The following is a 16,620-nucleotide window of genomic DNA, read 5'->3' as shown; positions in this document are numbered from 1 at the left end:
CTTAAGACAAGTTTACCCCATGAAGTGTTGAACAACCTTATCTTTCTTCAGAACTGAGGCTGATGTCTCTAAAAACCTCAAGAAATGTCTCTTTACTGCAAGACCAGACAGCACATCATAAAAACCTACCCTTCGGGCTTTCTTTAAGAGAAGGAGGGGGAAGTCTTTCTGTTCTGTCACAAGAGGGAGGTCAAAACGACCAAGCAAGTGCCAGACCAAGTCACTTCTGCTGTTCTAGGGTTCATTTTCAGAGAAAGTAGGCAGGCACACAAATCTCATTATGCGTTACGAGGATCTGTGCACAGGCTTCTTGTGCACTGTCTTAAAACCATACCCCTAAGGGACTCAATCACAAAGGGAATAGAAGGAAAGGAAATTTGTATATTTTCTGGAAGCACTAAGACTTGACATGCAGCACAGTTCTGGCTGATTACAGCATGCCTCAGGTGAGCTGGAAGGCACAAGGCCGTCAGCCAAGTGATTTCAACCACCCAGGAAAGAGAACTCCACAGAAATGCATTGTGTGGCATGTCTGATTGCTACAAAGAAAAACACTCCAACTTTATTCACAGTGGCATGGCATTATTGGCATGACTGTTCCTGGCAGCCTATCAGAAAGTTTTATTTGCATCCAGAGTTTTGAAAGCCATTTCATAACATTAAACCAGAATAATGCCCGGCTTATTTGCCCCTTGACACCTATGTGTAATCCCTCATTGAAGCCCTAATGAGGGGTTGTCCTTGAATTGTGTTACTTTCAAAATAACCCCTGCATACAGGCAGCCTAATGTACCTTTCCTCCCTGCATAGGGTGTGGCAAGAGTAGCCAGATGAAAGTGGATAAAATACGTTATTTTATTGTATCCTCAGTAATCAAGATGCAGAGTCAGTTACTGGATCATTTGACTTCTTCCTGAGCTGGGAAACCTCAATCTACTATCACAAGTGCCTACAAATAAGAGAGATATTGAGTTGGTTTCCTCTCCAGGGAATGTAAATGAGGAACAAGAATAACACTCTTGAAACAGTGTAAAAACAGTCTCGAGAACCTGGCTCTTAGTTCTGTGTGTATGTTCATCCTGCTGGAAAAAGCAGTTCTAACAGACCTACCTAAGCTCAAGTTGTAGTGAAATTTCCCAGGGCCTCCAGATAACTCCCAAAGTCTTGGGAGATTCTATGTTCGTAGTCAATGATGTTGTAAGAGCTATGGTGGCAATGGCATCAGCTTTGCAATTTCTGATGGTGGCTGGCAGCAAAGCAAGCCTTGCTCCAGAGAAACTGCTAAAGAGGCAACTCTCCTGTTCTCAGGTATTATTCTTCTCTAAACGAATAGGACTATGAAGGACAGATTATTGTCCATCCTAGTTTAAAAAAACAGCTCTTCCCCTCACTCCCATAAGTCACAAGCCTGACTTACTTGATAGATATTTTTTCCCTTTTCTTCTCCCTCTTTCTGTCTGCCTCCCTCTCTACTCCCAGTAAAAAAAATGAGGGGTGAAATAATCATAGAGGGGAAGGCTGCTGAAAATGTTTCAGGCTTTCCTCTGTCTTTTCAGGGGAGTAGGTCAAGTATCCTTGCCCTGTAACGTGGAAACCTAACAAAGCACGCAGTTTTGCCTATAGGCTCTGCAACAAAATTTGACTAGATTTATGGCAAATGTATCCAGTTTTCATTTTACCACAGAAACAGACATAACTTTTTTTTTTTTAATGTACGAAATCTTTTCTAGCTACATAGGGGGAAAACCCCCAAAACAACCCACCGAGGATTCTTTCGACCTATGTGATTTAATTTGCAGTGTCTTTCATTCTGTTACTGGTACAAGTTATTGTGGCAACTTCTATTTCATTTCTGTCTTTTTTGTTTGTGAAAAGCTGACATGTTCAGCAGTCACAAAACACACATCATGGTGTGAAGAGTAAAGAGCCAAATATTCCTCCTTTTCCGCAAAGTTGAAATTGTAGCAGTACAAAACAGTTCAGCAGGGGTTCACATGGGATGAACCAGAATCCTAAAAAGTGAGTGGCAGGCTGTGGATAAAAAAATGCTGTAGAGACAAGGGTTGTATCTAGCAGGGGCAAAAAAATGTTTGGATAGTGGTGTGCTCAGGTGACTGGAGGAAAGCCAGAGTTTGTTCTTCACCTCAGATGAGTTCAACAAGTAGCAACAGGCTTTTCCCCCCGATGTAAATCAGATACAGTCCTAAATCTAACACAAGTGCTTCACAAATATACTGCTGTGAGCATTATTGCCAGTGTCCTTGCTTTCTAGACTATTTTCTTCCACCTTCCTGGCATTATATCGCATTTTCAATTAATTAGAGACAAATACAAGGTGGGAAGATGATTGCTTCCAGAAATAGTCAGAACTTTACCAGTCATATATAAATGGCAGCAGTACCTCTTAATGTTTTCAGTAAACAAAATGTTAATGGGGCTGGTGGGGAATGAACATGGTCATTCAGGCTTAGATTTTGTTGAAGCTTCCCAGCATAATTTTGGCAGAGTACAACTGACATCCCTGCTTATCCAAATGATGGAAAAGTTTCTTAGTCCTTGAAAACTAGCTATACTGTACCAGAGGGAATACAGAAAAAGGTACTGTTCCAGTGCTTTCCTGTCTGCCACACAGTAAGTCAAAAGGTTGAACAGCCCCCGGTTCTTACACTTGTACATCAGGCAACATGCACGAAGGTCTGAAAACAAGCATATTTGCACTAAGTACCAGTGTCACTCCAAGAATATACAATTTCGGAGTGTTGTGAGTTAATTAATCTCTTTCTTCAATACTGTATTTAGAAAACACCACCAACCCTAACATGCAGTTGTCCCAGGTTGCCCTGGTTCTGTGCCTGGCAGGCTGACTTTGCTCTGAAGTGCGCCAGCTCTCCATACCTTGTATATTTTAATGCCGACACTGATCTTCAATCAGCCTTGCTCTGGCCTTCCAGTGAAAATACGCCAAAATGTCATAGGTTTCCAAATGAAATGCAAATACTGAACTTTCTGAAATTTACTGATAGTATTTTACTCCTTTACTGCATCTGAGCTGTACCAATGAGGCACAACGGAAGCAAGGGTTTAAGATTTCTGACAGCAAAGGTCTTTGCACTTGCCACTCCACATGTGTCTCAGCTGGATGGTCTGTGACACCTTGATGGTCTTAAAGGTCTTTTCCAACCTAAATGATTCTACAGTTCTACGTCCCATGAAGAATATGAGTTGTCTGCTTGCTTGCTCACTCAGCATAATGAAAAGAAGCAATGAAATACTCAAAGTCAGGTCAGACTACCTTTTGTCATACGTAACTGTTATTACACAGATGTCACAGCAGCAGGTGCAAAATAAATACCTGGATAATGGAAGCCATTTGCTTTGCCTTAAGCCACAGGCATCAGGTCTGATTTACTTGTAGCTGGCAGCTAGAGAGCATGGGAGAGCCAGGTCCCTATAGCCAGGCTCAGCTTTACATGCCCAGAGGTTGGAAAAGATAGCCACAGTGGAAGCTGCTCTGGAGGAGATTGTCTTATTTTTCTCCTTCCCATGTTCCCTACTATTCTGCCAGAGCAGGGAGGTATAGCAGAGCCATGAATCTATGCTTACACACTGCCCTTTCATCATTTGGACTTCGTTGGATGTACACAATCTGGAGCAGTCTTTGCTCAAGGCAAACAAAGTAAAGGAGGAGGTGACATTTCAGTCTTTCATTGCAGAGTCATTCAGGTCACTTGCTGAAATTATAGACACCAGCTCCAGCAATGTTAACAGCCAACTTCAGATTATTAACCATCCTTTGGATAGCAGTACATTTATGGTGCCAGCGCGTGGAGAATTCCTCCAAATTACAGGGTGTCCTAACACAGCCGGTCAAACCACATGGACCTCTAGATGCAGTAAGCAGTGTAATTAAGTCTGTTTTCTCATTTGTGCTTTCCTAGCAGCACTCGAAATACACTCACAACCACTGATGCTGCTCTTTGCATCAGGCTATGAAAGGAGATAAGAGGGAAGGGTGCCTTAACAGTAGCTCATTAAGAAGACATCAACCATTTTCTTTTATTGCATTATTTATGTTTTGGGTGATAATATAACACTATATCCAGGGCAAAGTGCACTCAAGAAGCTTATTGGCCTGTAGGTGGTTTCATTGGATTAGATTTAGAAGGGGGAAAGCGAGAGAAATTTCTTTTACCTGCTGTTTTCCTGAAAGACTCGAGCTTTTTCTTGCCCTCATCAGGCCATATATTGTCAATACGTTTGAGATCCTCCAAACTTCATTAGCCCTTTCAAATATTTCTGGGAAAGGCAGTGACTGGTTTTTTTTCCCCTAAGGCTCTAGAAATTCTTCACTGCAACAATCACTAGCATCCCTGGTAGGATCCATTTTTTATTAAAATTACATTCTACATAGTAGCAAACAAACATGAAGAGGACCTAAACATTTACATCATGAAAATGATTTAACACAAAGGAGTCCCTGTTAAAAAAAAACCAAACAACCAGGCATAATAATAATACAAATAGTGTTCATGAATGCTTATTTCCATTTCTTAAATTGTATATTATAGCTAGTTGAGCACTGCATTAATTATGGTCCTTCCTCATATTCTTTCTTTATTCTCCTACAGAGCCATTTTCACTGTGTAACATTGCTGCTGTACATTTGGTTACCTATGTACAAATCCAAGGATAAATTTTGGCCCTGACCATGGAATATTTACTCACTTTCAAGTGTAAGTAAAAGAAATGAAACCGATTAACTGGAAACTGCAAGCTGAGAAATCCTCATTTATTGTAATGCCACTCCTGTCTCTCTAGCTTTTTTTCTGTTGCTTTTCTGCTATAAACATAACACCTATGATTATTAACACCAAACAAAAAAACCAAAAAACCCCAAACAAACAAACAAAACCAAAAACCCAACCAAACAAAATAAACCCCAAACCTGGAAGAGGCAGAGGTGATAGGAACTATCAGATATTCCAAAGAGAACACGGGAAAATTTAGGTTGAAAACAGAGGCTATGCCACCTAAGGAGCATATGCCAAGTCTGCTCCTCACTATGGAGAGGGTCTCTAACAGAATTCATAGGGTGTGAATGGATCCCCATGCCTGTATGTAAGAATTAAGAGACCAGGCAACATCTAGAAAGAACTGCTTCTCGTACTCTTTTAAACCCTGAAGGTGTCCACTAAATATGCTGAGTGTGGAGAAGAATGGCATCTTAATACTAAATGAGAAAGCATTGTTTAAGTAATTAATACAAATACTGAAATACTTTCAGTATCTGAAGGAGTCTCATAGCTAAAAAAAAAGAGAAAAACAAAAACAAAGAAACATGAGGAGGGCAAAAAATTTCTGATTTTCAAAATAATAGAATTAGTCTGACTGTATATACTATTCATTGCCTTTCTGAATTACAGATCACTGAGATCTCCATCCAGAAATGCAATGTACTGGTGGCATTCATCTTGTCAATGATATATACTCAGAGGGCTATTTCTCTAATTGATGGCTTCATCATTCAATTCAAGATGCATAAGGATAGCTATTGTTATCTAACACTATCATATGTTCCTATTGTTCCACACTTCTCTCCTTGTCAATAGCATCCAAGATATCCTATCTAAATCTTCCAGATAGCAAAAGAAAGGTGCTTTATTTGTTGACTCCACACATCGCATTATTAAACATTTGTGAGCAACTTGCACATCTCCCCACTGACATCTTTAAGTATTCAATTAAAATTGGACAAGAGAGTACAGCATTACAAATAAATACTCAGTTATATGAAGGCTTTGCATTGAATTCTTAAATTATTCTAATACAGGTACTTGCTAGCAGGCACTTAGTTGAAATCAGGACAGTGAGACGAGTGTGAGAATGAATGGTGTGTGAAAGGGAGGAAGGCAGATTGCTTTATGGTGGAGTCATGGCAGAGGTTTGACAGGAAATGCTTCTCCCAGTACAGCTAAGCAGGGAAAGAGAACCCTATTATATGGATGAGCGGGGCTGGCACTGGCATCTTGTCATTCTAACTTGTATAAGTAAGCAAGCTTAATTGCTCCTTGTCTTTTCAAGATGACTTTCCACCAACAATCTCATTATCACACACATATGTTTATTGCACATATCCAAGTGCCTTCATGCCGACCTGAATGCAATGAGTAAAGCAGTAATATTATGTTTTCCAGTAACATTGTCTTTTCCTTTTTTTAAATTTTAACCAGACGGATGTGACCTGCCTTTTCCTTCTGCGACTAAAAGGGTGACCAGAGGCAGTGGAATGTACACCAGGGTTGGAAAGAATAAAACCAGAGGGAAAGCAAGCTGTCAAGAGAACAGTGTACTGAAGAGGAAAAATGTAAAACGTGACTTCTATTTACCATGATTAATATGTAAAGTTAACTTGTTTGTCATGGAATATATTAATATGTATGTTTCCCCATTATGTAGATCTTTTCTTATATTACTTATTAGAAAGGGATACAATCACAATGATGGGGTACGAATGCCACTTAAAAATTAGGTGATGCCCAGTCAACATAATATAACCACTAATGTCATTTCTGATTTAGATGTGGTGATATCAGTGTAATTGCCGCTGGGAAGAAATTAAAATGGCTGTTAATGATAAATAAAATGACAAGAAGGAGGATCCTCCTTCACATATAATTCCAAGCAAGATACAACTGCTGACTTCCTTAAGCACTCAGTGCTGTTCATTGATAAAGAGGAAACAAGCAGGTTTTGTGGAGCTGCATGATCACAAGAGCTGCACTGTCCTTTCCCAAGCCCAAACATACACCCTGTAGGTCTAATAAGATTTCATCATGTTATTTCCACTCAGAGAAGGTGCAATAGTGAAGCTCACACAAAGTGAACCTTAATACTATTCTAACAGAAAGCACTGTAGCTAGCAAACAGAAAGATAAGCAAAAATAGGGTAAAGCCAAGGGTACAACCATGCATGGCTTTTCAAAGCCTCCAAATACTCCAGCCTTGTCTCTGTAAACACAGGCAGCCTTAACTCACAGATCAAAAGACCTTCCTACATTTGTTTTATATCATAACTGTATCAAGAATGAGCTACGCGAAGCCTTGTTCACATGACTTGTAAGCCTAGTTGAGAGCATCTTTCAACTCATTCACACATTAAAAGTCAGAAAACCAACATTTGATTACTGGTTGTAGCGTTAAGATCGAAGATCATATCTTCCCATCTGTGAAGAGCAAGAGTCCAATTGTTTTCTCCTCTCTGCATTTACAGAAGAATCAAAACACAAGATCAATGTTATACTCCACATCCCATGAGTAACGTAGTTCCAGCCTATAAAAATACAAGGCAGTCACTATAACTTACATACATTTTCTTGCAAAGAAGATAACTCTAAGCAAATCTGTAGTCATATCTTCACAATATTCCAAGTCTACAGTTATCCAAAACTCAGAGTTGGCTTGAACGACAGGTGTTATCCTAGTATATAAAATTATAACACCTCTTAAAAGGGAAAATATCATATACCTGCCATTTAGTCTTTTTTTGATATCTTAAAAATCAGTTGGGAAGTGGTGGTGTAAGGGTTATATTAAATCAAAGCCTAAATTAAAACCACAACAAACAGCAAAAAACAGGCAATGTAGGTTGGTGTTATTTCATTATCATAGCTGGGTTTTTAGTTACTTGTTGGTCTAAGAAGTTTAAAAATATAGATAAAAATCAGCCTTAACCTGGAGAATAAACCTGTCCACTTTCAGGTGAAACCTATTTGCTGAATCAGTTATAGCTGATACAAATTCTTTTGCAGGGGGTTTACTCTTGGGTACATAGAGCCAAACCATAACAGGGGCAGTGAAAGAAAAGATAGTACAAAAATGAAGAGTGGGTAACATGCTTTATAAAATATGGCAAATTAACACAGAGAAGACCCTAGTGAAACAGCTGAACCACTGGCCTAGCATTTTGAGATATATAGGATTTTCTTTTTTTTTTTTTTTGGTGATCTGTTTTACTACGGGGTATGTGAAAGGAATGCAGAGCTCAGCTAACCCCCAGCTAATTCCTTTGGCTCCTTTGCATGAAGATCATTTGCTGATAAATTGTTACAGACACATTTAGGCAACATGTTTTTATAGGATGCCTGATGCTCTTTATAATGCAATTAGTTTTATTTAGTATATGCATTTTCTTATGCATTGTTGTTCTTTGGCTGGCAAACAATAACAATGAAATCTGCACCCTTCAAGTGCCTGACTCTTCCCCCATGTTTCCTGGATTTGAGCTGTCTTTTGGGAACAAAGAGTCATCAAAGGGAAAAGCCTACCTAATGTTTAGTAAAGGGAATTTTATTTTAATGTTTGTTTGGGAAAGTAGGAAAAGAAAATGTGGACCAATGTTGATCTTATTCCTTTGCCAGCTTCGCAAAAGACACTAGGAACAGTTTATTTTAGAAAGCAAAGCATTTTGATGTGCTCCAAAAGAGCTGCAAAGAAAAGCCTTTCTACAAGTTCACATATTGAAAGACTCCTTGGAATATCTACACAAGCATGCCTTGGATAGTTAATGAAAAACCAGCAGTTCAGACATTTCCAAGCCTCTGCTCACCAGCAAAGGTACTAAGGAGGCATCAGACTCTGCCTTTTTTCTAGCAGTGGTGAGGTTCTCCAGACAACGAATTCTCCATGTGTGTGCCCTTTTCTGCAGGAAACCTACCACCAGGTACTGCAAGGGTGTTATATGCCTGGTTTATCTTTAAGCTGTGCTGGCACTTTTGCACGAGATATTCCTCCCACGTCTGATAGGTGTCCATGTGGTACAAACAATCCAGCTCTCAAAAAGAGGTGATCTGAGCACCTATCTGAGATGCAGGCAAGAAATAGACTTAAATTCAGGTCTTCCAACGTGATTCAAATGCACATGTTTTAGAAGTGTCCTAACCACAAAAATATAGGGACTGTTTTTGAAAAGGGATATACCTTTTTGAAGCTGCTCTGCTTAATATAAATTATATCAAATGTAGCAGAACTCAGGCACCCTATTCTTGACTGGCCATTGTAGTTGCTACACCTTAAAATCAATTTCTTTCTCTGCAATGCTTTCCTGTGCATTACCTTATTTTGTAGCACCTCTGTTGCACAAAGAGTAGAGGCGCTGCTCTGCAACCTGAGAGTCCCATTAGCACAGAATTTGATGCACAATTTCCCACTCTGATACTACTGCCTGAAAACACCTAAAGCTTTACATCTGGGCATCTCCAGAAGCAAACAGATCATGATCTAAGTCCTCTTAGTACCTGCATTTGACACAGAATGTATTATTCACCTTCCAGAGCAGGCTCTGGGTCCTAGATGTGCTCCAGATTCTTGACTGACTCAGGAAATGGAGCACAAGTCTCTTCGCCCTCCTGTGACCATGTCAACAACAGCTAAATAACCTGTTTGCTCAGTCTCCCTGATGTAGTAAATTTCCATAAATCCCATACAAAACACATCAGCAAGAATCCCTGAAAGAGCCCCACCCCAAAGCCAGTTATGCAGCCTGTTGTGACAACCCTTGGTGGCTCTGCCTGAGACCACTGTGGCTTTCACAGGTGAATCAGCAGCAGGAATTCCTTAAGGTAAAGTGCAATTACCAGGGCTGGAATTTAACTAGAATTAACAGCCAGCCACTGTGAAAATTCACAGAATGACAGAATGGGTAAGGTTGGAAGGGACCACAGTGGTTCATCTGGTTCTCCCTGCTCAAGGAGGATCCCTAGAGCACATTGCACAGGATTGAGTCCAGATGGTTCTTGAATATCTCCAGTGAGGGTGACTCGACACCTGTCTGGGCAACCTGTTCCAGCACATGGCCACCCTCACAGTAAAGGAGTTCTTACTCATGTTCAGTTGGAACTTCCTGTGCTTCAGTTTGTAGGAGAAAAGGAGGTCATCAAGAGTAGTCAGCATGGATTCACCAAGGGAAAATCATGCTTGACCAATCTGATAGCCTTCTGTGATGACATGGCAGGATGGGTCGATGGGGGGAGAGCAGTGAATGTTGTCTACCTCAACTTCAGCAAAGCTTTTGACACTGTCTACTGTAACACCCTCATAGGTGAGCTCAGGAAATGTGGGTTAGATGAATGGACAGTGAAGTGAATCAAGAACTGGCTGAATAGCAGAACTCACAGCGTTGTGAGAAAGTGGAGTAGAATCCAGCTCGAGGCCTGTAGTCAGTGGCATTCCCCAGGAATCAATACTGGAGCCAGTCCTGTTTAATTTGCTTATCAATGACCTGGTCAAAGGGATAGAATATACCTTCAGCAAGTTTGCTGATGATACGAAACTGGGAGGAGTGGCTGATACGCCTGAAGGCTGTGCTGTCATTCAGTGGGACCTTGATAGGCTGAAGAATTGGGTGGATGGAAACCTAATGAGGTTTAACAAGGACAAGCATAGGGTACTGCACCTGGGGAGGAATAACCCCAAGTACTAGCATGAGCTGGGGTCTGACCTACTAGAGAGCAGCTCTACTGAGAAGGACCTGGGAGTCTTGGTGGATGACAAGTTGACTGCAAGCTGGCAGTGTGCCCTTGCAGCCAGGAGGCCCAGTGGTATCCTGGGGTGCATCAGGAAGAGTGTGGCCAGCAGGTTGAGGGAGGTGATCTTCCCCCTCTACTCAGCCCTGGTGAGTCCACATCTGGAGTACTGTGTCTAATTCTGGGCTCCTCATTACAAGAAAGACAAGGAGCTACTGGAGAGGGTCCAACAGAGATGCACAAAGGTGATTAGGGGTCTGGAGCATCTCCCTCATGAGGAGAGACTGCAAGAGCTGGGCCTGTTTGGTCTAGAGAAGAGTAAGAGGGGATCTCAATAATGCATATGAATGCCCCAAAGGTGGGTGCCAAGAGGATGGTGCCAGACTCTTTTCAGTGATGCCCAGTGACAAGACAAGGATCAATGGCTTTAAATTAAAACACAGGAAGTTTCACCTCAACATCAGAAGAAAATTTTTATGCTGAGGACAGCAGAGCAGTAGAACAGGCTGCCCAGGGAGGTCATGGAGTCTCCCTCTCTGGACACATTCAAAGCCCACCTGGATGCATTCCCATGTAACGTGCTCCAGGTGACTCTGCTTTGGCAGGGGGTTGGACTAGATGATCTCCAGATGTCTCTTCCAACCCTAACTGTTCTGTGATTCTGCCCATTGCCTCTTGTCCCATTGACTGACAGCATCAAGAAAAGCCTGGCTCCATTGTCTCGACACCCTCCCTTCCCATCCTTAAGAATTACTGCCAGTCAAGACCTTGGCTTTTCACCTTGCTAGGAAAACAACAAACAGTGGGGTGTTTGGCCCAGGGAGGTGGTATGGGCTGAGCAGAGCAGCGCAGGGAAGTCCTGCCTGCTGGCTGGTCGGCACACTCCTCAATAGAAGCTCTCTGTCAGCTTCCCCATGAAACTCCTGCCTTACCCCAGCCCAGTTCAGGCCAGTAATGCCCACAGGATTTTTTTAACCACAGGCTGTAGTACTATATAATTATGAAAGTATTTTATAAAAGATTTTCAGTTGTACATCCCAAAGAACTCAGAGTCTTTGAAAACTTTGTGCTTCCCTACTTTTTCCCATATGCTGCATGGCCAGTTTGAAGTACAAGTGTGAAAATCGACCAAATCATCTCTGCACCTTCCCTGTCCTTACTTACTTGAGGCAGACCTTTCTGGGAAAAGCATTTCCCTAGGGCCACCACTGACCAAATAGATATGGAGGACAGCAGGGAGCAATCAAATCAGAGCCAGCACCTTGATTTCCCTGCAGGGATGCCCAAAGGATGGTGTACCACCTCTAGCCCAGTCCTCTCTGTTCCTGAAGTGCTATTTTTCAGTGGGAGGCAGAGAGCTATCTGTGATCATGGGGATAAAATGGATTGCAAAGTAATATTTATAGCTCTAAATGGAATGTGATGAGATGAAAAACAATTCCTCTGTTTGAATTCCTGTGTTACTTTCAAAGAATCAACAAAATCTAATGAGTATTTATTACCGTACAGCTCTCTTACTTCCCTCATGGAAATAGTTGCACAGATTTCTCAATCTCTTCCACTTCCTGAGCCTTGTTCTGAAGTACATGATTGCATGTATGCCAGTTTAGATGGGGTAGCGAGCTGGCATATGCCACATGCTGGAAAAAGGGGCCAACTAAACAAAATGTAAAGTGGCACTATTTCTCCTCAGTGAGAGCCTGTTTCAGCCCAAGCGTGTCTGAAAGTACCTAACTTTAAGCAGGCACATAAGCGCCCTGCTGAAGGAGAAGAGTGGAACTCCATTCTTGGAGTGAAGCACATGGAGTTTAACTGCTTTGTACCCCAGCCTAAACTAATAGTATTGTATTTCTTGTTCACTGAGAACAAAAGACAGCCAGTTTGGGATCATGCTGACCTAGATGCTATCAGAGGTTAGCAAAAATGACTGGTCAGACCTGTCAGGACTAAACAGTTGCATCAAGCAATGGGGGGGGAGTCTGGGGAAAGGAGTGCGCCAGAGTTGCAAATAGAGAGACAGAGGAGCAGGAGGAAAAGATGGAAACTGCGTGTCCTGAATACGCATGAACATCTGTGTGTGTGTGTGTGTGTGTTCTCTGCAGCTGAAGCTTTGGTCTTATCATTTGCATATACACAGATCACCGAACATCTTTCAACCAACCTTTTGGAAACAACCTTATGGCACCATGACTCCCATGCTCTCAGTACTCCTTGGGTTCCATTTACATAAATGGAAGTACAAAAGGATAATAGCCTGTTAGCAGTGTGTGACGTACAAAGCACCAAGAACAGGAGTATTTTCCTTGCCATCCTGTGCCCCTTTTGTGGACCAGGTGTAGCCCCACTTGCAAAATGTGCTACTGTACCAGCAGTTTCTGACCTAATTGCAAAGCTAACTAAAGCTAATTTATCATGACAGGCTAATCAGGATGACAAGGTTGGGTAGGTGACATTTTCCAAAATCTCCAATTTTTTATTTTTTTTTTTAATACCCTTAGCAATTTATTTTCTGAATAGCAAAGTTTTCTCCAAGAATGTTCCACAACAAAGTCAAGGTTAACCATGCTGTGAGCTTATTCAATATTTATGATCCTTTTTTATTTGTACTAGGACTTTTTGGGGACTCCAAATAGTCCATTAATCAAACAGAGTGACAAAATAGGCCATTTGACAATTTCTACAGGGGCTGCATATTTTTTTTTCTGTTCAAGAATAAAGAACCAACTTAACTTCATCAACAGTTCCTGATTAATTGTTACAAAGTGTCATCCATAAATTTTCCTTCGATCTAATAATCCTTTCAGAAGACTTAACAATATCCCCAGTGATTTGGGTTTTATTGAGGGCTGAGTTCCTGGAAAAGCAGTGACACAAATAGCTCAAGTGAACTGAGGCACCTCCGTGGACAGTCTTCACAGAGTTGACAGTTCTGAAATACAATTATCAGTGTGATCTGCTTAAGAATTCATCATCAGCTCCTGCCTTCTGAAGACTTAAAAAAATACCAAGGCATACAAAGAAAAAGAGGTGATAAGAAGGCATCATTTTCTTCCAGCCTCATAACTGTAAATTGAAGAAAATTATTTTCTTTGCCTGCAGCTCATTGGCATATAGGCAGCATTATATTATAATTTCATAAGCATAAATCCTTTGAATAAATTTCAGAAGAATAACTGAATTAGAAATGCAAGTAAAGTATCTAAAAAACTTAACTGTGCTAGGCAGGAAAAACTGGATGTGAGTAAAACTGGCATGGAGAGATTTACTGTCTGCCTGCTCATCCTCTGTCTGTGAAGGGAATACTCCCCCACTCCTCTCACTAACCTGATCCAGCTAAGGTAAATTTTAAGGAGGAAAAATAAATGTTAATTTCAACGATTATTTCCATACACAGCAGGAAAATATGAAATCTAACCTACCTTGCTGCCTTCTTTTACAGAATTTCAGCTGTATTTCATCATTAATTAATCTTGGAGATACAACAGACTTGGAGTTTGTTGTAATTATTGTTATTTGTTTATTTATTAGTAGTAAGCATATGGGAGATCAAAAGCATGCCTCCCAACTGTTCCCTAGCAACAAGTCAGTCGGTTATTCATACAGGAGTCACCCAGCCTTCCCATAAAGTGAATCCAGGATGCCGCACTCCCCTGGTACCCTCCTTGCCCCATCCCATGGGCTGAGGGATGCTGCAGGTGCTGATGCTCTCTGATGTCCAGCCAGGTGAACTGCACAAGTGTCTGTTAAGGGGCAGAAATAACTCACCTTTTCTGAGAAGCTCTGGGGAAAGGCTTGATTTTATAGTTGCATCATAAGATGATTGCAAGTCAGGAGATCAAAGTTAAGCCCTGTTATTGACTTTCTGTCCAATTTGGGCAAGTACTCACTCCTCAGTTACCTGCCTGCCTGCCTTTGGGAATTTAGATTCTCTTCTCTCTGTGACTCAGCTACTCATCTTCAAATTGGGCGCCCTACTATCATGTTCTCCACTATTTTTTTTTTTGCCCTTCTTTGTCTGTTATGAAAATGTATGTTACTATTATGATACATTTTCAGTTGACCTGAATTTCTAAGACCAATGTCAAATTTGGTGCAAAACTCCTAGGATTTCAACTGGAGAAGGTTCAGTATGAACCTAAATATGAAGAGCACTAATTCCCCCCCAGGTTGTCTCAACTAGTGTGAAACCCTCACAACTGCCCTCTTAAAACCATGCATGTATTTCTGCTTAGATTGATCTATTAGTTGTTCACAGAGGCAGCGTAGCTCTAGGAGCCTTCTGTGAGGACTACAGAGCCAGTGGCTTTACTTTAGCTTGCTCCTGTCTGCAGCATGGGTAACCAGATCATCTTCACTGGTAGCCAGTTTTTGCTGTAGAATATACCTTCTGTCTGGAAGAGCTGCAACACTTCTTCCAGTTCCTGCATCTGCCTTTCAGACTAGAGCCAAAGTATGGCAACCTAAATGTGTCATTAATGTAGAGGGCAATTCATAGATGTCACAGGGCATAGTGCTTCCCTCCTGTCTTTTACATGCTGTGTAAGTATTAATGGGTTACACCACACCTTGAATTTGCTGGAGTTTCAACACACAAAACATACACATGTTGCATAATGTGGGCTGCTCAGCATGCACCAACCTGAAGGACCACAGGGGAAAACACCAAACATAATTCTGTAAAATTATGTGCTATAGCTCATGAGTGGACTTCAATAAACAGATTTACACAAGTGATGTAAAGTTTATATGGGACTTACAGTATGAATCAGATGTGCATTTAGACAGGACAATAGGAAAATTAGGTTAGAGGGGATCTCAAGAGGTCATCTAGGTCACTGTGCTAATCTCTATGGGATCTCTGTATAGCTAAATTAGTCACGAACATGGAAAATGTTGACTCCCAGTATTACTAGAAGAAACAGTGCATGCGTGAGAGGAGAATGGGAGGATCAACTTTCCTGAATAAGCTGAATAAGTCCACTGGATGATTTCCAAGGACTCACAACCCTTTTTGGATCATAAAGAAATTTCTCCATAACGTGCTGCTCAATAGCTGCAGCGTATTCTAGTCTCCAGTGGCCCTCTCAGCAAGAGCAACCTCATGACTGTCTTCAAAACTGGTCCCTCAGAAATATTAGCAGATGAACTCTTAGAAAAAAATCATAGGTAAAAAATCTGTTTCCTTGATTCCTGGACTCTTCTCCCACTCAAGAATAACAGAACCACTTTTATCTTGAACTACTAAAAATATTCATTTTGCCAAAGACCAGGCCTGGAACATTTTATCCTGATAAGTAAAGCATTTGGAAAGCTCTGAGCAGCTTGAAACAGAGGATTAGGATGGAAATGCTCAGCTGTATACTACATAGCTACCACTCTTGCTGCTGCTTCTGTGGCTGGCTGGATCTCACACTCAATGAACATAATCTGTGCTTTTTCACTGGTTTTGCTGAGATTCAGAGGAAGGAGATTTTAGTTGCCCCAGCTTTCTGGTTTTCACATGTTGTGTGTTCACGACCCCCAGAATAGAGGTTTCCTACTTATTAACATCCTACCAAGTAATTAGGTTAAATAATCCTTTCCAGATGAATTAAGGATGTGTCCTCATATTCACCAACACACCAAAGTAAAGTGATGGAAAAAGTTTTCCAGGCTTGGTTTTAATAGGGATGCATGAAGGCATGGCTCTTGTCTCCTGTAATTCTTCCTTATTTCTGCCCTGACTTGACATGCATATGGGACTAGTAACTTTTTGTGGTTTTAACTTCCCTGAGGCCATTAATATGGAGGATAACAAGGGAGGAGGCAGCAGTGCCTTAGACTGTGTGGTATTTATGTTGGCTTTTTCTCTTTTAATCAGTGAAAAGACAATTTTTATCCATCCCTAAAAGGTTCCCACCTACTCAGCTGTGTCTCCCCAGACTTTCATGCCAGGGTAGTGCACCAGCAGTTGCTGTGATACACAGAAAAACCAAAGTTGATGATACTTACAGATAGAGACCATTGTTCTCTCATACAAGATGTGGAGCTTCATGCTTTCAGCTCTGGGGTCAGGGATTTCCACCTCCAGGATCAGCAAAAGTGGTGGATGTCACAAGAA

The 16,620-nt window shown here is 41.2% G+C and overlaps 1 long non-coding RNA gene across 1 annotated transcript; it reads left to right on the top strand.

Moving 5' to 3' along the window:
- Window positions 1-2,836: 2,836 nt before the first annotated feature.
- LOC116792694 lies at window positions 2,837-7,563 on the top strand. Its single transcript, XR_004359234.1, has 3 exons — window positions 2,837-3,282; window positions 4,629-4,733; window positions 6,231-7,563. It is a non-coding gene; the product is annotated as an uncharacterized LOC116792694 (long non-coding RNA).
- The last annotated feature ends 9,057 nt before the right edge of the window (window positions 7,564-16,620 follow it).

The sequence above is a fragment of the Chiroxiphia lanceolata genome, chromosome 1 (assembly GCF_009829145.1).
Source record: "Chiroxiphia lanceolata isolate bChiLan1 chromosome 1, bChiLan1.pri, whole genome shotgun sequence".
Classification (NCBI taxonomy): domain Eukaryota; kingdom Metazoa; phylum Chordata; class Aves; order Passeriformes; family Pipridae; genus Chiroxiphia; species Chiroxiphia lanceolata.
This window is presented reverse-complemented; position numbering and strand designations above follow the sequence as displayed.